This window comes from Bidens hawaiensis, unplaced genomic scaffold, assembly GCF_021521415.1.
Source record: "Bidens hawaiensis isolate Kalapana, Puna unplaced genomic scaffold, B.hawaiensis_p1.1 tig00022290_1, whole genome shotgun sequence".
Taxonomy (NCBI): Eukaryota; Viridiplantae; Streptophyta; class Magnoliopsida; order Asterales; family Asteraceae; genus Bidens; species Bidens hawaiensis.
The window spans coordinates 238,012-260,530 of record NW_027493458.1 but is presented as its reverse complement, the minus strand read 5'-3'; positions in this window follow the sequence as shown (position 1 = coordinate 260,530).

Sequence of the window (22,519 nt, the reverse complement as noted above, 5' to 3'; positions counted from 1 at the left end):
ACCATCTTCACTCACCTCAACATTTTTGTACAAATCTGCAACATCTTCTTTGTCGTGAAACACATCTTTGAATTGTTGTAGATAAGCACTTCTCTTTTCTTTGTCAACTTTAGGCATAAAGTTGTTGTTGAATGGTGGTGGAACAGCCTTGTACTTTTCATCCTCTTTTACTTTATTCAGAATTCCACAAATGTTTCCAGTTGAAACTAAGTTCTTTAGGAATTCATTTTTCAGTTTGCAGCTTTGTATTCAGCACCTTTTCATCAATCACCATCTTCTTCAACCCACTGATTTCTGTTGTGAATCTTGTCTGAGCTCTATAGCTATTCATACAATCCTCTTCCAAACTTTTCATTCTTTCCTCACTAACAATCTCACTTGCCTCATAAGAATTGATAATGTTTTGCTTCTTAAAACACTCACTTTCCAACTTACCAATCTTTTCTTTTAATTCATTGACAAGTTTAGGTAAATCAACATTAGGATCAGAATGTACCTTTGATGAAGATGCAGAGTCTATGGCCATGAATGCTACATTAGCTCTTCTGATATCATCTGCTATATCTTCCTCATGGTTACTCCAGTCAAAGCTTCCCTCATGCTGAGTAGTTACTGCCACATTGCCTTGATTTCTTGGTTGATTTTGGTTTGCTGGAATGTTTTGAGTTGCAGGGATTTGAACAGCTTGATTCTGATTGTTGTTCATTTGATATACTTGATTCTGATTCATTCCCTGCTGGTTGTTCATCTGAGGCTGATAGTGGCTATTAAAATTGGGATTGAAGTTGTTGTTTGGATGGAAGTTGTTGTTGTTGGGATTGAATCCTTGGTTATTGTTGAAGTTCTGCTGCTTGTTGTTTCTATGCACATTCTGCTGGTATTGTTGTTGGTTTCTAGGCTGTTGGAACTGATTGACTTGAAAGTTCCTTGGCAAATTGCACTCTCTTGCAAAGTGTCCAGGCTGTTGACAGTTGTAGCAGATAGCCTTGGACTTATCAAATCCTATTCTCTCATTTGGACCAGAAACTAGTGATCTACCAGTTCTGTTGTACAGTCTCTTGCTTCTTAATGCCAACATTGCAACTTGCCATTTGAGATCCATGTCTTCAAGGTCATCAGCATCTATTTGTTCCAAATCATCCTGTACTACACTTGTGTGAATCATGTTTTTGGCCACAAATGCATTGTAGGACTCAGTGAACATAGACATTAGGGCTTGTGCCTCACTCCCTTGAACATGCCCTGCACCAGCACTTTGAGCATTTCCATTTCCCACAGAAACTGAATCATCATCAATCAATTGAACATTAAATCTCTGTTGACCACTTTGATTGCTTGAACCACCTCCAATGAAAGACCTAGCAGTCTCATTGTTGTGATCACTTGGTTCTTCAATAATGGGAATTTGTTGTTGATTCTTTGTTGTAAGATTCCCCATTGGAGCAATTAAAGCATTTGACACATTGAAACTTGGTTTATCTTCCTTGATCATTTCATTCTCAATCATTTCAAGTTCAGCAGCTTGAAGAAAACATACTACATCATCCAATTTCAATTCATTGAAATTTTGCTTTTGAATGATAAATTTGCAAGCAGTATACCATTCTTTTGGCATTGAGTTGAGCAACTTTGTATTTAAATCAAAGTCAGTCATTACATAGTCAGTTGTTCTCAACTCATTCACAATACTCAGAAAACGTTCTAGTATTGACTTCAACCTTTCACCATCTCTATACTTGAATCTTTCTAACTGTTGCTTCAGTCTTTGCTTCTTAATGTTCTTCAATTCAGTGTTCCCTTCATACATCTCAAGGATTGCATCATACATTGCCTTAGCAGTTTGATGATGTGCAACCTTTGTGAGGATTTCCCAAGACAGACCAAGTTTGAGCATAGCCAATGCCCTGTCATCAACCTTTCTCATTCTCTCTCTAACAGCAGCAATAGCGTTTGCATTAGCACCTTCTTCAACCGCAGCTTGTGGTCCATTCTTGATAGAATTCCACATATCCACATCATTATAACAAACAGCAGCCTCAAAAAGCACTTTCCACTTGGTAAAGTTCTCCTGACCATACAATCTAGGTATCTTATTAGTAGACACCTCTTGTTCCTCATATCCAGACATTTTCTTAAAACAAAAGTTAAGCTTTTATCAAAAATAGAGTAAAATAATCAGATCTGAGAATAAATTCTCAGATCTGAGGTGTCTGAGATGAATAGAACAAGATTCAACAATAAAAATCAAAGCTTTAAGTGAAATAAGGAAAAGAGAACACCTAAAACTTGTAGATCTGGAAGAAAAATGAAGAACAGAGCCTCTGACGTCACAAATCAATCGAACAGTGCTCTGCTTACGTCATTCTTCTTTAAAACTTAATCAGCAACAATCTTTCTAAAAATAGCAGCAACACTGCTCTGATACCACTTGTCAGGTCCCAAAAATTATGTTTGATGGTCGTTTCGAATCGGATCTTAATCAATCATGTCATAACTCACACAAAATTAATCGTGTTGACAAGAGAGTTAATGACGGGTTACTATATTTAGAAAGATGACCGTTTGTTAAAGGCGGAATCAATAACAAATATATGGTTGCAATGAATATTCAATACACGAAGACACACGAAAGATTCACTCAAAAGATTTCCATTTATATAACGTTAATCATACAAAAGGATAATCGATTAGGGTTTAGGAGGAATCCTGGGACAGCCGTCACACACACAATATTCTCTTAATTAATGTGTCGGTCTTATCCACTCGTATATTCCGTATCTTTCGTGTCTCCCTTTGGCGGCGTGCCCTAATTATTCTATTTATAGGCCTGCCAACCTAAGACAGGCTGTCATTCCTTCTAGAAACCCTATCCGATAGTACATACGCAATTTACATATTCAAAAATATACTAAGTGTATAACAAGTCTTCCGGGTAAGCTTTTCATTAAACTTCAGTCTCCGAGTATGCAGTGTACTCGGCCTTCCTTCAGACTTGGTAAACATAGAAGTGTACTCGGAATCAGTTTCCGGGTAGACTTTACTTAGAGAATATTTTACCAAGTAAAATATTCACCGAGTAGACTTCAATCTTCTTGGACTTATCAAACTTTGCTCGACAAATCCTCACGAGCAACCTTGTTCTTCTATGATCCTGTTCGGCTCTTTGTTAGTTGAATAACTTATTTGATAAGGCGTACTCAGGAGTACATACCTTACTCGAGCATAACCTTACTCGATATAACTTAGAGATATTCCATCAACTCATCAAGCATACTCTGACCATAATTATTAAATAATACCTTGCCTGGTCTTCCAATTACTTGGCTTCTTGGACTTAGTTGACCATACCTTACTCGGAAGAGTAAAATACTTGGTCTTGAAGAACAACCCTGCTTGACAAAGTGAACCTTACTCGGATATGCCAAATAGATGAACCTTACTGTAACGATTCCGGCAGAATCAGGTATACCCTAACCGGTATATACTATTTATGTGTTATTTAATAATGAATATATGAATTATACTGCGTTTATACGAGTATGTATGATTCACAGTACGGATTATACTCGATTATACAGTTAATCGTATTGGAAATACGATTAACCGATTAACGGTTATTGAAGCCCGAACGAATCGAGGATTACATTATAGACGAGATATATAATATTTAGTGATGTTTACGAAGTGTTAAAGCTTCGGGATAAGTGAATTAAAGCACAGAAAAAGAATTTCGATTTAAGGGTACGTCGGTACGTTAAACGAAACCTTTAATACCAAACCAAGCAAGAGACGATCGATCAAGCCGAAAAAGATGCGCAATTATTAATAATATGATGTTTTAAGATAATAAATGTCATGGTTTAAGTTTTTAAATCAGTTTTAAATAAATTTCATTTTTTAGGCCGAAAACGACCGTTTTAGCCTCGTTTTAAGCCGAATTAGTCATTTAACCGAAAAACGAACTGAACCAGATTATCCAAAACATTATCCAGATTTCAGGAATCCAAATATGTGGCTAGAAATGGAGAGGTGGGCCCCACCCCACCCCCCTCTTGGTTCCGATCGGATAAGGGGGTAACACCCCTTATCTTGTTATTTTTATTTTACAACATCTTCAACATTCTTCCAACTTTCTCTCCAAATGATGAACAAAAACCCGAGATTTTAGCAAGAAAACCGAGGTAAAAATCGAGTTATGTACGTGTTCATCTTCGTTTCTTGAGGGTATTTGCAAGAAAATGAGGTTTCAAGTGAAAAAGGGTGAAAACCCGAGATGAAACCGATTCTTGCATGATCAAGTGATGTATACGGGTTATACAAGGGATCTTGGTCCAAGAAAGGAGTTAAACGAACCAAAAACGAATTTTTACGGTTTAAATCTTTGTTTTTAAACCATAACCGAAACCATGAAAGAAATGGCTTGATTGTGAGTGTAACTTGCTTGGTGTGGTGTTATTGTGCTTGTAGGTGTTGTATCTAGTTGTTAGCAAAGGCTAGAAAGCGAGATCCTTGCGATTTGAAGCTAGAAACACAAGGTAGTTCGGTTTTTGTATGATGTTTGTGTTTTGGACAGATTGTGGTGCGTTTAGAGTTAGGCTACGAAATTTCACAGAGATGATCTACACATGAAAATATGATATTTGTGAAATTTGGTAATTTTTGGACAAAGGATGAATATTTGGTGAATTTAATGCTCGGTTTTAAATGGTGAAAAATAGTAAAATATCATGAAAAATTCTGGAAAATTCCAGATAAGCTTTTTAAAACATGTAAAAGTCACACACAAAATTTTAGGTCCGTTGGAGAAGTCTAAGTAGGCTTTTCGGTTAAACGAGTTCTAGGGTTTTCTAGCTCGGTTTTAGTGAAAATGGCATGTAAAAAAGGATTTTGGTTCTGAAAAATTACAGGGTACTATGTGGATGGCAGGGGACATCCAGGAAAAATTTGGGATCTTTCTAAGGTCGTTTGGTATTTACGACATATTTAGTGTTTAAATGGTGTTTAAAAATAGATAAATAAATTTTAAATATAAAAATTAATTCTGGAAATATTTTTATAAAATTCCCCACTGTCAAAAAGTGATTTGTGCAAAATTTCATGATCCGAGATTAAACGGATAGTTACTTGTGCTAAAAAGAAAATAAAAACAAACTTTTAAGGCTTAAAACGTGTAAACCGGTAAAGTTCGCCTAAACGAGCTGACTGGTGTATAAAAACCCTAAAAATGAACTATTTTCATATAACTGAGTTAAATGTAAATCATCCGAAAATAATTCGGATGATTTGAGTAATTTTAACCGATTTAACAGTTTCCGGTACACTAAAGACGGAAACGGGTCCCGCGGCCAATCGGGGCGTCTAAACCGAGCTCTAATTTCACAACTTTAATAAAATTATCAGTCAACAACTATTTTCGGGTCGTGTGTGACCAAACTCATTTTTGAAGCGTAAAAACGGATAACCGTGCTAGGCACGCGAAACGGGGAAAACAAACTAATAGTATTTTGATTATTGAACTCTAAACGATATCACAATCTGAGTCCGGAGAAGTGTTTCTGGGTTAACATTGCCCCCGGAACGGGTACAGTACTGGGTTAACAGTGTCCCCAGAAGTACCGGTTAGCACGGTTAAAGTTATATTAATAGTGATTGTATAGTAACGAACTTAGGGATCGTATTACAGATCCGGATTAAAAGCTTGCGTACTGTGTTATCTGCTTGTTTACGATAAGGTGAGTTTCACGAGCCCCTTTTCTGAATTGTTTTTAAATATTTTCCCGGGGAGGAAAGCATGTTGTTATTGAAATGTTTAAGTACATACTGAACGCATGGATTTGCGTGTATTTATATATGTTTTATTGTACGGGAATCGTACGGAAATGTACTAAGATGGTAATTGTCTGAGTTGCTAACATTGTAAGGCCCCGCAACACGAGTGATTAGCTAAAATCCAGTAGAGTGTGAATAGTACTATTGGTCTGACAAACCCAACTGGTCCGGCATGGATTTGCTGATGTTTCCCAGCCAGTTGCACATGTCTATTTTGTTGTTATATATTTTTGCTATGTAATGTTAGGCATAGCGGTTTGGGGCAGGTCCGTGGGCAGAGTATGTCACGGGGTTGTATGTGGATAGTCAGAGGTTTCACTTGTGGGCTCAGCATAATTACATCGCTAATATATGATTATTATAATGATTTGTCACTGTTATTTAAATTAGTGAAACTCACCAACTATTCATAGTTGACCCGTTTTCTTTACATGCTTTCTAGGTACTCCCAAACTGGAATAATTGCTACATGCTTGATGATGCGTGCTTTTTGTGGAAGCTTAATGATCTTTTTGTATTAATTATGTTAATGTACTGTTGGTAAAACTTATGTGTTAACGCCTAGACGGTAACTAAACCCGGAACAATGTAATATGGTGTGAATTAATGTAGTGGTGTTTTCTTTATAAGCAATGTTGTTGATATCAGACGTGTTTGTTGCATCCCGTTTACGTTTCCGCTGCGGTTACGGGGTGTTACAGAACTTGGTATCAGAGCCATTGGTTATAAAGAATTAGGATGTCTTTAAAAGATACCTAAAATATAACCAGTAGCTCAAGTATTATAGGATCTGAATATCTACTAATAATTTATAGTGACGAGATCTGGATGAACTTGGATGGACAAGTGAGTTATTATGGTCCGGAACATAATAACAGACTTGTCCGCACGAGGGAATTCAGGGGAAGTCACGGGGAACATTAATAGGTAAAACCGGCAACATATGTGTAAGTATATGATAATATTTTTATGTGACAAAGTTGTATAAGTATGTGTATATTAATCATGATTTACATTATGGAAGAAACTATACGTTTACTAACTTGTGTATAGGTAGGGATGTCGAGATCACGAAGTCTGTCCGTGGAGGAGGACCCGGAGGAGGTCAGTTCCGGGAACTCTAGGAGCTTACGCCTAGCATCCAGCACTGAGCCTACTGAGACTAGCCGTAGGAGTGCTAGCCTGTCCTCCCCTACTAGGGTTGCCAGATCCCCCACCCCACCCGCACCACAGGCCACCCCTACCCCTCCCAGACCCGGATCCCGCCTCACGGCGCGGATCAGTGTCCCCTATGTCCCACCTACCTCTACCCCACCCAGACCTACTTTCCACAGGGGCGAGTCCTCCCGCCCCCAGCCCGAGCATGTACCTCCACCCGTGTGGGGTACCCCTAAGCTGGAGAGGGATGAGCGTCCCTCCTCCGAGGCTGCATGGCTCCGAGTGCTCACCGAGCAGGTGGTTGAGCACACCATCGCCTTGACGGTGGGGATCCAGAGGAGGAGACACTTGGCGGACTGCGTACTGGACAGCCAGTACGCGATTGGCCAGCTGAGGAGGGAGGGCGCATACTCCCAGTGGATGATTGACCGGATGGAGACACGGATCCGGGGTTTGCTGGCGGTGTTGGTGGTGATGGTGGCAGTGTTGGTGTGGTTGGTATACCACCATGCTTAGTTATGTTAGGGTGGTAGTAGTCAGGGTCCGCTTTTTGATACTCTGTGTAAGCAGTTAGTGGCGATGCTAACATAGAGTGAATCTTGGGTAGTTATAGTACAGCCACTAGCCCATCGGGGGTCTCTTTTGGGGATATCATTGTAGATACTTTTGGTGTATCATTCAAGCACTGACCCATAGCGGGTTATGTCGAAATGATGCCGATGTAGGACTGATGTATGAAAACTTAATCCATGTGATGATGTTTATGTAATATGTACTGATGTTTATTAATGAATGGAATGTGTGTTGTGTATCGAGATTGAAATTTGTGTTAATTATATGTATTTTTCTTAATGTTGTGTAGAATGGCACCAAAACGGTCAGCTCAATTGTCAGAAGTAGATGTGGACCGTCTGATTGCTCGACTGTTAGAGGCGGCGATACCGGATATAGTATCGCGCATCGCCGCCAGTATTAACAATACGACCAATCCAGGCCCTGCGAGCAATCAAACGACCACCAATAATGAGGGGGAACAAAATGTTAATCCTCCACCGAACGGTAACCCGATTCCGAGTAATGACGCACCGCCTAGGGTGGTCGTTACAGACAGTAATAGCCCTATACCTAGTGTAGAAACAAACCGCACTGAACCGACTCCTGCAACAAAGGGATGTTCAATCAAAGATTTTATGTTGTGCAAGCCCCTAGAATTTAGCGGGTCTGAAGGACCAAATGGGTTGGTTAAGTGGATTGAGAAAATAGAGTCTGTTGTGAACATCAGCAACTGCCCTGAGGATTACGTTGTTAAGTATGCTACCTGCACGTTCACGGACCATGCCTTGACATGGTGGAACACAATAGTGCAAACTCGCAGTCAGGCAGCGACAAACCGCATGACCTGGGCAGAGCTCAAGGACCTTGTACTGGAACATTTCTGCCCGAAAAAACGAACTGCAGAAGTTAGAAAACGAATTGTGGAACCTGGAGATGCAGGGGGCAGACCACTTGGGTTATACGAACCGATTTAATGAGTTGTCGCGATTGGTGCCATGGTTGGTCATCCCAGAGTCAAAGAGGGTTGAGCGTTATATATGGGGACTAACTCCAGTAGTAAGGAGTATAGTCAACGCTGGGGGACACAAGACGTTTGAGGGTGCGGTGACGCAAGCTGGTATCGTCACATACGATTTCGTGAGGAGTGGGTCACTGAAGGTGGCAGAAGAGTCTGCTGGGGGAAAGCGAGGTACGTACGACAATAGGATCCAGGAGAAGCAGCAAAATAAACGTGCTCGGCCCGCTGCCCAGAACTACGCCATGACTAGTTCTGGCGGAAGGCAGGAATTGCAGAAAGGGACGTTCCCTAAGTGTGGGAAATGCGGTTACCAACATGGTGGCGAGTGCAAGGGGGTAGTGTGCCACCGGTGTGGCAGGATTGGGCACTACGCACCGAGTTGTAGGACAACCCTGAACAATCTGAACCGACAACCGCAACCTATCCGTGCGCAGCCATTTAGGACCCAACCAGCCCGACAACAAAACCCACAAGGAAACCAAATGATGACCCCAGCCGTGCTTGCTTTGAATGCGGCAGCACAGATCACTTCAAGAGAAACTGTCCGAAACTGAACCAGGGAGGAAATGGAAGGCAAACCATGGGTCAGGCATCGTCGTCCAATCCGGCGAGAGGCCGAGCATTTGTGATGGGGGCGAACGAAGCACGCCAGGACCCCAGCGTAGTGACAGGTACATTCCTCGTCTCTGATCATTACGCTTCTGTATTATTTGATACGGGCGCCGATAGAAGTTTTATCTCCGTTAAATTCCTATCGATAGCAAACCTTCCGATTAGTGAAACCATAGAACCTTATACCGTAGAAGTCGCTAACGGTAAAACCATGATAGTTAATCAGATAGTTCGGAATTGCCATTTTATTCTGAACGATCAATCCTTCCTGATTGACTTATTACCGGTAGAATTAGGTAGTTTTGACGTGATAGTGGGAATGGATTGGTTGGCACGTAACAAAGTGGAAATAAACTGTGAAAAGAAAATCGTCAAGATCCGGGTGTCGGATGACGAAGAGGTGTTAGTGCAAGGAGAGAAGTCGGGCACAATGATACCATTTATATCCCAACTCAAGGTGTTAAAATATATACGCCAGGGATGCGTGGCGTATCTAGCGAGCTTGACGGTCACAGATTCTGAGGAGAAACGGGTGGAAGATATCCCGGTGGTACGCGAATTTCCACAAGTTTTCCCAGAAGAACTTCCGGGGTTACCACCAACCCGACAAGTCAAATTCAGAATCGATTTAATACCTCAAGCTGGCCCGGTTGCTAAAGCACCCTATCGACTTGCACCGTCCGAGATGCAAGAGTTATCCAATCAGTTGCAAGAATTGTTGGATAAAGGATTTATACGTCCTAGTCATTCCCCATGGGGTGCACCTGTATTATTCGTGAAAAAGAAGGACGGGAGCCTTAGAATGTGCATTGATTACAGGGAGTTGAACAAGTTAACAATTAAAAATAGGTACCCTCTTCCCCGAATTGATGATCTGTTTGACCAGCTGCAAGGTGCGAGCTATTTCTCAAAAATCGATCTTAGATCGGGATACCATCAGGTTAGAATTCAGGAAGAAGATATCCCAAAAACCGCATTCCGGACTCGCTACGGCCATTACGAGTTCTTAGTTATGCCGTTCGGGCTAACAAATGCGCCGGCAGTGTTCATGGACCTCATGAATCGAGTCTGTAAACCTTACCTCGACAAATTCGTCATTGTGTTTATTGACGATATTTTGATCTACTCGAAGAGTAGAGAAGAGCACGAGCAACACTTAAGAATAATTTTAGAGCTTCTGAATCAGGAGAAGTTGTATGCAAAATTCTCCAAGTGTAACTTCTGGTTACAAGAAGTGCAATTCCTCGGTCACGTCGTAAACCATCAAGGGATACACGTTGATCCGAGTAAGGTTGAAGCAATTAAGAATTGGCAAGCGCCTAAATCACCAAAGGAAATCCGCCAATTCTTAGGCTTAGCTGGATATTATCGTCGATTTATAGAGAACTTTTCCAGCATCGCCCAACCTTTAACTCTCCTAACTCAAAAGGATCGAAAGTATGAATGGGGAGAAGAGCAGGAGACGGCGTTTCAAACGTTAAAGCAAAAATTGTGCCAAGCGCCGATTTTAAGTCTCCCCGATGGAGACGATGGTTTTGTCGCGTATTGTGACGCATCGCGTAGAGGGTTAGGATGCGTGTTGATGCAGAATAATAAGGTTATAGCCTATGCTTCCCGACAGTTAAAAGTACACGAGAAAAATTACAATACTCATGACTTAGAACTGGGAGCGGTTATCTTCGCACTTAAAATCTGGAGACATTATCTCTACGGTACGAAGTGCACCATCTTCACCGATCATAAAAGTTTGCAGCACATATTCGATCAGAAAGAACTGAATATGAGGCAACGAAGATGGGTCGAGTTGTTAAGCGATTATGACTGTGACATCCGTTATCACCCCGGCAAGGCTAACGTCGTAGCCGATGCCTTGAGTAGGAAAGATCGGGTTAAGCCATTGCGAGTGCGAGCACTGGGGATGATAGTCCAGTCGAACCTTTCGGACCTGATTCGAGTCGCTCAACGTGAGGCGTTGAAAGAGGAACAATTGGAAAAGGAGGGACTTTACGGCAATGAGAAGAATTTCGAACAGCGCGTGGACGAAATTCTCTATTTCCAAAATCGGTGAATTAATCATGGACGAAGCGCATAGATCGAAATATTCCATACATCCGGGATCGGATAAGATGTACAAGGATGTGAAGGAATTCTACTGGTGGCCGGGTATGAAAAAGGATAAAGCAACGTATGTCGGTAAGTGTACGACTTGTGCGAGAGTTAAGGCGGAGCACCAGAAACCCTCGGGGATGTTACAACAACCGGAAATTCCGGAATGGAAGTGGGAGCAAATCACGATGGATTTTGTGACACATCTCCCTAAGACGTCCCGAGGACATGATGCAATTTGGGTAATCGTGGATCGATTAACCAAATCGGCACATTTCATTCCGATTAGAAATAATTATAACACTGAGAGACTTGCGCAGATTTATATAAATGAAATTGTGTCTCGTCATGGGATACCCATCTCAATCATCTCCGATCGGGATAGCCATTTCACCTCCAAACTTTGGCAAGCTGTCCAAGAAGCGCTGGGAACGCGTATTGATCTAAGCACAGCTTACCACCCTCAGACCGATGGTCAGTCTGAGAGGACCATCCAAACCCTGGAGGATTTGCTTCGTGCATGCGTACTGGATTTTAAGGGAAATTGGGATCAACATCTCCCACTCGTTGAATTTTCCTATAATAACAGTTACCATAGCAGTATAAAGGCAGCGCCTTACGAAGCATTGTATGGTCGGAAGTGCCGATCACCACTCTGCTGGACTGAAGTGGGCGACACCCAGGTCATTAGATCGGACATGGTCCAGGAAACGACCAGCAAAATCCTTGAAATTAGGAACAATCTGAAGGCCGCGCGGGATCGGCAGAAGAGTTATGCCGATACCCGTAGAAAACCGTTGTCGTTCGAGAAAGGTGATAAAGTGTATTTGAAGGTATCACGTTGGAAGGGTGTAGTCAGATTTGGAAAGGCGGGGAAGTTAGCCCCGAGGTATATTGGACCATTCAATATTACTGCAAAAATCGGTCCCGTAGCATACCGATTAGAACTACCCGATGAACTGAGTGCAGTTCACAACGTTTTCACGTATCGAACTTGAAAAGATGTCTGGCGGATGAGACATCGGTGTTACCTCTAGAGGGTGTCCAAATAAGTGATAAGCTCAATTTCGTAGAGGAACCCGTAGAAATAGTAGACGGGAAAATCAAGCAACTTAGACACAATAAGATTTCGTTGGTCAAAGTTAGATGGAATTCGCAACGAGGCCCAGAATATACATGGGAACGAAAGGACGAATTCCGGAAGAAATACCCCTACCTATTTCCTCAAAAAGAAGTAGTCGACGCGTAAAATTTCGAGGACGAAATTTTTGTTACGAGGGGAGAATATAACGATTACGGCAGAATCAGGTATACCCTAACCGGTATATACTATTTATGTGTTATTTAATAATGAATATATGAATTATACTGCATTTATACGAGTATGTATGATTCACAGTACGGATTATACTCGATTATACAGTTAATCGTATTTGAAATACGATTAACCGATTAACGGTTATTGAAGCCCGAACGAATCGAGGATTACATTATAGACGAGATATATAATATTTAATGATGTTTACGAAGTGTTAAAGCTTCGGGATAAGTGAATTAAAGCACAGAAAAAGAATTTCGATTTAATGGTACGTCGGTACGTTAAACGAAACCTTTAATACCAAACCAAGCAAGAGACGATCGATCAAGCCGAAAAAGATGCGCAATTATTAATAATATGATGTTTTAAGATAATAAATGTCATGGTTTAAGTTTTTAAATCGGTTTTAAATAAATTTCATTTTTTAGGCCGAAACGACCGTTTTAGCCTCGTTTTAAGCCGAATTAGTCATTTAACCGAAAAACGAACTGAACCAGATTATCCAAAACATTATCCAGATTTCAGGAATCCAAATATGTGGCTAGAAATGGAGAGGTGGGCCCCACCCCACCCCCCTCTTGGTTCCGATCGGATAAGGGGGTAACACCCCTTATCTTGTTATTTTTATTTTACAACATCTTCAACATTCTTCCAACTTTCTCTCCAAATGATGAACAAAAACCCGAGATTTTAGCAAGAAAACCGAGGTAAAAATCGAGTTATGTACGTGTTCATCTTCGTTTCTTGAGGGTATTTGCAAGAAAATGAGGGTTTCAAGTGAAAAAGGGTGAAAACCCGAGATGAAACCGATTCTTGCATGATCAAGTGATGTATACGGGTTATACAAGGGATCTTGGTCCAAGAAAGGAGTTAAACGAACCAAAAACGAATTTTTACGGTTTAAATCTTTGTTTTTAAACCATAACCGAAACCATGAAAGAAATGGCTTGATTGTGAGTGTAACTTGCTTGGTGTGGTGTTATTGTGCTTGTAGGTGTTGTATCTAGTTGTTAGCAAAGGATAGAAAGCGAGATCCTTGCGATTTGAAGCTAGAAACACAAGGTAGTTCGGTTTTTGTATGATGTTTGTGTTTTGGACAGATTGTGGTGCGTTTAGAGTTATGCTACAAAATTTCAAAGAGATGATCTACACATGAAAATATGAGATCTGTGAAGTTTTGGTAATTTTTGGACAAAGGATGAATATTTGGTGAATTTAATGCTCGGTTTTGGCTAAAAATGGTGAAAAATAGTTAAATATCATGCAAAATTCTGGAAAATTCCAGATAAGCTTTTTATAACATATAAAAGTCACACACAAAATTTTAGGTCCGTTGGAGAAGTCTAAGTAGGCTTTTTCGGTTAAACGAGTTCTAGGGTTTTCTAGCTCGGTTTTAGTGAAAATGGCATGTAAAAGGAGATTTTGGTTCTGGAAAAATTACAGGGGACTATGTGGATGGCAGGGGACATCCAGGAAAAATTTGGGATTTTTTTAAGGTCGTTTGGTATTTACGACATATTTAGTGTTTAAATGGTGTTTAAAAATAGATAAATAAATTTTAATATAAAAAATAATTATGGAAATATTTTTATAAAATTCCCCACAGTCAAAAAGTGATTTGTGCAAAATTTCAAGATCCGAGATTAAACGGATAGTTACTTGTGCTAAAAAGAAAATAAAAACAAACTTTTAAGGCTTAAAACGTGTAAACCGGTAAAGTTCGCCTAAACGAGCTGACTGGTGTATAAAAACCCTAAAAATGAACTATTTTAATATAACTGAGTTAAATGTAAATCATCCGAAAATAATTCGGATGATTTGTGTAATTTTAACCGATTTAACAGTTTCCGGTACACTAAAGACGGAAACGGGTCCCGCGGCCAATCGGGGCGTCTAAACCGAGCTCTAATTTCACAACTTTAATAAAATTATTAGTCAACAACTATTTTCGGGTCGTGTGTGACCAAACTCATTTTTGAAGCGTAAAAACGGATAACCGTGCTAGGCACGCGAAACGGGGAAAACAAACTAATAGTATTTTGATTATTGAACTCTAAACGATATCACAATCTGAGTCCGGAGAAGTGTTTCTGGGTTAACATTGCCCCCGAAACGGGTACAGTACTGGGTTAACAGTGTCCCCAGAAGTACCGGTTAGCACGGTTAAAGTTATATTAATAGTGATTGTATAGTAACGAACTTAGGGATCGTATTACAGATCTGGATTAAAAGCTTGCGTACTGTGTTATCTGCTTGTTTACGATAAGGTGAGTTTCACGAGCCCCTTTTCTGAATTGTTTTTAAATATTTTCCCGGGGAGGAAAGCATGTTGTTATTGAAATGTTTAAGTACATACTGAACGCATGGATTTGCGTGTATTTATATATGTTTTATTGTACGGGAATCGTACGGAAATGTACTAAGATGGTAATTGTCTGAGTTGCTAACATTGTAAGGCCCCGCAACACGAGTGATTAGCTAAAAGCCGGTAGAGTGTGAATAGTACTATTGGTCTGACAAACCCAACTGGTCCGGCATGGATTTGCTGATGTTTCCCAGCCAGTTGCACATGTCTATTTTGTTGTTATATATTTTTGCTATGTAATGTTAGGCATAGCGGTTTGGGGTAGGTCCGTGGGCGGAGTATGCCACAGGGTTGTATGTGGATAGTCAGAGGTTTCACTTGTGGGCTCAGCATAATTACATCGCTAATATATGATTATTATAATGATTTGTCACTGTTATTTAAATTAGTGAAACTCACCAACTATTCGTAGTTGACCCGTTTTCTTTACATGATTTCTAGGTACTCCCAAACTGGAATAATTGCTACATGCTTGATGATGCGTGCTTTTTGTGGAAGCTTAATGATCTTTTTGTATTAATTATGTTAATGTACTGTTGGTAAAACTTATGTGTTAACGCCTAGACGGTAACTAAACCCGGAACAATGTAATATGGTGTGAATTAATGTAGTTGTGTTTTCTTTATAAGCAATGCTGTTGATATCAGACGTGTCTGTTGCATCCCGTTTACGTTTCCGCTGCGGTTACGGGGTGTTACACTTACTCGGAAATCACCAAAAAGCATACCTTGCTCGGATATCCACTTAAGAAGATTATTTGAAGTAAACCGTGCCCGGAAGGCAAAATCTCGTACTCGGCTAAGTAATAGCTTACTCGAATGTCCAAGGTGTACCCGGGTTCAATACTTAGCAGTTTCTGAGGAGGTTGAGAAGATTCCAATCTTCAATATTCTTCATTTAGATCAAATCTCCTCATTTGGGTCAAACTCTTGACCCAACAACTTATTGTTTATCAATCAAAACCCCGTGAATTGTTCACATTTGTTACATTTGCGAGACGATCCGGCTTAGTAGGTTATATTTTGTATTTTTTTATTTGTGTTTGTTATTTGTTATGAAGATTTTAGTATTTTGTTTAGTAGTTCAAACAAAAAGGGTCTGAGATCCATTGATCAAAGTATGGTGTAAAGAGAAAAGAAAAAAAGAGAGAAAAGTTAGTGGTATATAGAGTTATTTATTTTATTTTGTTTGTTAATTTAGTTTTGTATGTAATAAGCCAGATCAGATCGCCTGCGTTACTTTCAAAATTTCCCTTTTGTACCCTAACACTTGGCCCCATTACAACCCATGGTAAATCCTCTTGATTTGCACGAGTGGCTATGCATTCATTAGGTGGAGGTTCGATAGTCACACAAGCTTATTATAGTGGATTGGAAAGTTCATTGTGGGGGGGAGGGGGGTGTTGTGTGAAAGAAAAACAGGAAACGTGTTAGGTTTGGTTGAATTTCTATATTTGGAAAATTCATGGGGGGGTGACTAGCACATCATGCTAGTTTTGAAAAAAGTTATTGAGTGGAAAGTTTATGGGGGTGTGTTGTGTGAAAGAAAAACATGAAACGTGTTAGGTTTGGATGAATTTCTATGTTTGAGGAATATGAATGTGTTATTAGTGTGAATATGAAACACATGAGAATAGGTTATGACTTGGGACCTAAATCGAGATGCGTTTTGTTGAATGAGTTAATGTTTTAAAATAAATGAGTTAGTTGCTTGAGGGCAAGCAACGGGTAAGTGTGGGAATGTGACGTGTGGTCCGTTGGACAACCCTTAAATGATTAAAGACCATTAATAAGCATACATTTTATCGGTTTATATTGTGGAATTGGATGACTACGATAGAATGTTATTTCAGGTACAAGTGAAGTAAAAGAAGTGGAATTAACGCGTGGGAACGAAGCTAGCCGAAACGGGGAGGTCGGATAACGGAAGATGGAAAAAGAACAAGAAAAAAAAAAGTCACGAAAAGCCTCCACTGTATCTTGCGGTGTGCACGTAAGCTACATTGGACCCTGAAGACAAAATGCTGCCGGAAGGCAGATCCTTTCTACCGTGGGATTTGAGGAAGCCACCGTAAGCTACGGTGGCCACTGTAGCTTACGGTGGGTCCGACAAAAGTTTTTGTAATTGAACATATAAGGTCATTTTTGGACGGCTTTTCATTATCTTATCATTATATTTCAATCAAGGTCGACCTAGGGGCGATTTTCAGGTGCCATAGTTCAATTGTGAGTTATGTAACCATTGGATACTTGTTTTCGATTCGTATGCACACTATAATAGAAGGGATGATGAACCAAATCATGCTTGGCTTTTTTCCTTTGTGTTTTCCCTCGCATTGTAAGGTTTTGTTTTGAATGTTGATTGAATGTTTTTGCAATTTCTGTGATAATAGTTTGATCTTATTGATTTCGTTATTGTGGTGTTTATGTATTGATTTATAAATTGTTAGTTTGTTGAGTTCATGTTCTAAATTAATCGGGTGGGATTCAGGGTTGGATAAACTAATTGGTTTTTGAGGATTACCTTGTGTTTTGTAATCCAATTACTTAGTCTTCAATTATCACAGCCATTTGCATAATCACGAGCTATGTATTTGTATTTCATCTCAGATTCAATGTTGTAAAAGTAGGTTTACAAGGCCAAGTACTCGCTACAAGGTCTAATGCCGAGGGGAGTTTCTTAAACTCCGCCTAGTTTTTAAGAATTGATCAAAGGTGGTGAAGATCATCAAGAATCGTATTTAATTGGTCAACTTGAGCCGATTTTGACTTAAAAAATAAAACATAATTCATATCTCCATAATACTAAGAAAAGAATCTCACTTTTTTTAACTAATGATTAGCAAATTTTAGAATAATTTAGTATCTAAATATGTATTTATCTTATTTATATTTATATTCACTTATTTTGTTATTAGTAAACTTATAATATTTGACATATATATAATATTCAAAAGTTAATTTTCTTTATTTTTATCATTTTCGAGTGCTCTCCGAGTACTCCCCGAGTACTCCAAGTACACCCAACTCCCTAGTCGGCTGCCTAAGGTCCGCCTAGAGACCTTTGCAACCTTGCTCAGATTACACGTTTACATTAACATACGTAGAAACCTTAAACCGAGGGAAGACATATTTTCTCGTCTTGATTTAAAACTCGTTAAATTGTTTTTAGTTCTCTATTGTTAATAAAATCAACCAATCAAATCTTTGAATTTATTTTCCGTAAATAGTTTTTAATATAGTTATTTTGCAAGACTACTTGGTAACACATTTTCCACAAACTCTCTATGTTCAATATCCACTTACTACTATCTAATTAGTGTAATTGGTTATATTTGAGTGAGTCTATGACCTCACGTCAAGAAACTCTGAAGGGATGATACTTATACAATCTCACATGACAATGAATTGAAATCTCTGCATTTGGAGGATCTTATCGACATAAAGAGATGGAACCTACCTTGTGACCATCCCTTTTACTCTGAAATTTTCATGTTCCAACAAAAGGTAGTAAAAGTAGCATGTCCCATAATCAATCAACTGAGAAACTAAAGAAAATGGGGAACAACAAGAATTGTTTAAACTTCTCATGATGGTTGGTTTGGTTTAGTAGTCTTTATTTCAATTTGATATGTAATGCCCTTGAGGCAGAATTTTGAATATGTAATTTTTCTTTTAAGTAATGTAATTTACTACTTTTAAGAATTTAATGTGTATTTTGAACAAGTGTATGTAATCTGGAGGTGTTTTGGTACATCTGAGTTTGTTCCAATCTAGCTTGAGATTGTTGGAACCAAAAATGATCAAGGAAGATTGGAATCTTCTTAACCTCCTCAAGAAATATGCTAAGTATGGTATACGAGCAAACTAGGCACTTCGAGCAAGCCTGATACTTATTCAAGCAAGGTTATCTTCTGGAATCCTTGTAAGTGTATAGTTCGAGCAAACTACACTTCATCAAGCAAGGTTGTTCTTCAGTCGAGTAAGGTTCGTTTCAGAACAAACACTGCTGGGGCGTAACTGATTGCTCACAACTTTTCAAAGGTTACCATCATGCATTAATAAAATTTTCGATATCTATTAAATTATTTCCAAATAACAATCATCCATACAAAATCCAAATAAACAAAGTACATATATCAATTAATAACAATATGTCTCATTAAATTTTCTTCTAGCATAAATTCTTAAGTGATCTTGTACTTCACATCAAACGATAACCTGCATATGCGTTGAAAATAGAATGGTTTTATCAACACAAGGTTGAGTGAGAAACACATCAGTTTAAATGTTCATGTAGAAAATAAGTATTTACAACAAGTCATATGAGTATAAAAAATTAACCAAATTAATGAGCAAGTATAACTGAGATGTCGAGAAGCACAAAGTTATAACGACTGGCTTATGATCATACTAGACTGAGATTTTGTTGGACCTCTCCGAATACGAAAGCATATAAGCATATAAACAAGTAAAGTATAAGTTGTTAACACATAAGACAAAGTTGCAATTTTGTGTATAAGTATATATAAGAAATATATTTACGCATATGTCCCCAAAACATGGAAAACAAGTAAAATATGGAGAATGTGGTAATCTCCTTGAAGATGAGCGAAGATGATTTAAGATAATGAGAATGAGGAAAAGAATCACACACGAACATTAAAGCCTATGAGAAAACAAGAGTAACGGATACGCTTAAGTAAAGATTTAAGATTGATTACAACAACTCGATAATCATTAAGAAGTAATTATTATAATAACATAATATTACATAAGGATTTACTATATAAAATGATTATTTTGATTTATGAAAACATAACTTAAATATTAATTGTAGTTTTATAAAATTGGTTTACTTGATTTATATATTTATTAAAACATTAGTTTTTAAATTAAAATATAAAAGTAAAATACATCTTTAAAAATATTATTAGTTTGCATATTTATAAGTAAAGTTTACTTGTTATATATATTAAATAATAAATATTACTTTTCGTGTTATTATATATACGCATATATACATATATGCATAACTAATTACACATATACAAGAGATACGAGAAACACAAGTATTAGAGGGTCGGTTTTTAATAAAACAGTTATTTAATAATTATTATTATTCGTATGTTTAATAAAAATGATCTTAACATGCATTTACCAAAAATAAAGTGAAAAACGGGTGCAGGGAAGGTCGAACCCGCGACCTCCGCTCCTAAACTCTTGTGTTTTAACCAGCAGACCATAAGGTGACGTGCAAACTTAAAACCAGTTCATTTAAAAATATACAAGAAGGTTCTGACCCAAATGGCCAAGAACCCTAGAAACTGAAACTGATCCCATCGATTATAATTAATCAAAACATGTATAGGGCTTTAGATCTATGTGAAAACGCGATCAAAACCGTGTAATCAATTACCTTAATATACGAATGGAAGTGGACGAACTAATCACAACAATGGCCGGCGGCTAAAGGTAATAGAACGAGTTATGAATGACCAAACTAATTCAATTAAATAAGGGCAAAAGGTCGGCCACTAAGTAAGAAAGGTATCTGCACATTAAATTGAGATATTATAAATGATTTCGAGATCAATGGTTAATTAGAACCATCGGTTTGATTAAAAAAGGAAGAACATATCAATAATTGATACAATTAACTCGTTTAGGGTGTCGATTAAGCCGCGTTAGAGATAGGTAAAAGATTCGCATATCAAAACTTTGATTAGAAAAGGATCTGTTAGCTTAATTTGGTGATTAATTGAGTCGGGTAAAAGAAAACTATTATGAGTAAGGTTTGGTAAACAGGTATCTTGATTGATGATATGGGTTAGAAAGATAAAGATATTTACATTTTAAGTCCCTGGTGTTTGGGGATGGGTACAAGAATAGGTTAAAGTTTATATTTCGGGTTAAAAGTGTCAAAACCATAATAATATAATTATATATAATAAAAATTTAATAATAATAAATTAAAAATTAATCAATTTAAACTCAATAGTCGAAATGAAAATAACCCGAACGTCGAACCTAGTCGGGTAATTAGTACATTCGAAAATCCGAGTTGTTACACCTTGAATTCTTCCCACATCGAATGGTACAATGTTTATCTTCCCTTGATCATGATAAGGGTGTTCCACCACTCTAACGCTTCTCCTTTGAACATTTGTGCCGTATATTGGATCTTTTCTTGTTTGGCATACTTGCTAATGATCACGATTGATTCCATCTCTTCCAGCCACCTTAGTGTCGCAATGGCGCCCTTGTCGCCATAGAATTCTTAGGGCCAAAGTTTTTAAAATCCTTAAACGAACAACTTTCGATCTTGAGTTTCTTGAATTTTCGATTGAATTCACCCCCAACATTCATACATTCATATATTTGAATTACAATTACACAACAATCCTGTTTTTTATTTTTGTCGTGTATCAAACACCTACCAACCACATAATAAAACACATCGACAAACACATCTGGTGTGTTTCTGCAACAACAAACACCAGCACTAAGAATCAGTCACAATAAAAAAATAAAAACTTAGAAACTGGAGGTTACCAAATTACCAAATGAATACAGAAAGTAAGACATGAACACACCTTGATTATTCATCAATATTGACATCGCATTACTCGGCAACTTCATCGTCTCCATTATTGTTCAACTACAAAAACCGATTGAAGTTAAATAAAACACACGCCGGAAAATTACAGGAATAACACTTCGACGGTAACTAACCTAAAACACTATAATGCTTACCATGATGAAGAATTTGTGTGTTTTTTGAAGTTTCACAAACGATTCTGTAGAAGATTTAAAAAGTATCTAGATGATTGCATAAAAGTGGTAGTTTCTATAAATTATCAGTTGACTATATGTTTTTTAAATAATTACATGAACTATTTTACCCATTCCCCCATATTATTAGTACATTAAATTAAAGCACACCTTTAATTATCTCAACTTTCCATCCCAACCATTGGATAGACAAATCCAACGCTCCAGATATCTTCCTACACTTTTTAGACACAATGAGCTTTTTAGGATAACCTCACCCTATATATATATATATATATATATATATATATATATATATATATATATATATATATATATATATATATATATAGTAAGGTTATAATAAAAAGACAAAATTTCATGAGAAGTGTAGGAAACAATAGAGAATCTTGGATGGATTATAACACACAAGGATATGATTGTCCATAGTTCTTTTTATTATTTTTGGAATTAAAATCAGTAAGTTAAGACATGTCTTAAATTTTGGTAGCTTCCATATTACTAGTTTATTATTAATTATATTTTAAAAACCTTCCAAGCATCATCATCTTTATCTACGGTCATCTTCCTCCATGGAACATTTTGCAAAATTAAATGGACTTATATAGAACCAAAAGAAAAGAAAAGAAATTATAACAATAATAACTATAAAATAATAATTTGGTTGTCTATTTGCGTCACGTCTATATTTCTAATGCACACATGAAACAATAAATAACAACTTGTTTTTGGGATAAAAATGTTGTTACTTTATTGTTTTCTAT